This window comes from Brassica oleracea, chromosome C4, assembly GCF_000695525.1.
Source record: "Brassica oleracea var. oleracea cultivar TO1000 chromosome C4, BOL, whole genome shotgun sequence".
NCBI classification, from domain to species: Eukaryota; Viridiplantae; Streptophyta; class Magnoliopsida; order Brassicales; family Brassicaceae; genus Brassica; species Brassica oleracea.
In genome coordinates this window covers 8,860,834-8,861,674 of record NC_027751.1, presented here as the reverse complement: position 1 = coordinate 8,861,674, position 841 = coordinate 8,860,834, and positions in this window count along the sequence as shown.

Sequence of the window (841 nt, the reverse complement as noted above, 5' to 3'; positions counted from 1 at the left end):
TGCTAGGATTGATAGTTTTGTAATCTGATCCGTTTTAAATAGAAACCCTAAATAATTTGTATGATAGGTTATATTGATCTCATTTGGATGTCTTTGAGAATTGAGAATCTGTATGCTAGGTTGATAGATTCATGATAAAATCTAATGTCTTGAGGTTTAAGATTGTATGCTAAGTTCGATTAAATTGATTGATCTGATTATATGTTTTTGAGGTTTGATAAATTCGGATACTAGATAAATTATATTTTTTTACACATGGTTTATGCTATATATCAATCAACCTTGAAACTGATTCATTGAAATTCATGATTGAAATCTATATTCTAGTATTGCTAAAATCAGCATTGAAACTGATTAATTGAAATTCATGCTTGAAATCTATATTCTAGTATTGCTAAAATCAGCATTGAAACTGATTAATTGAAATTCATGCTTGAAATCTATATTCTAGTATTGCTAAAATCAGCATTGAAACTGATTAATTGAAATTCATGCTTGAAATCTATATTCTAGTATTGCTAAAATCAGCATTGAAACTGATTAATTGAAATTCATGCTTGAAATCTATATTCTAGTATTGCTAAAATCAGCCTTAAAACTGATTGAGTGATTAATAAATCTTTTTACTAACTTGCTAAAATCCAGTGATTGTTAAACCCTAATTGCATGATTAATTGAATATGTTTTTGCTAGTCTTGATAAACCATATTATTATGAGCGCATAGAAATAGTATTGCTGAGATTTGCTAGAAATTGACTGATTGATTAAATGCCTTTAAGATTGATAGTCTCATTGTCCTCACAAGATTAAAATCCGAACTAATTGTTTTTAAGAGTAAGG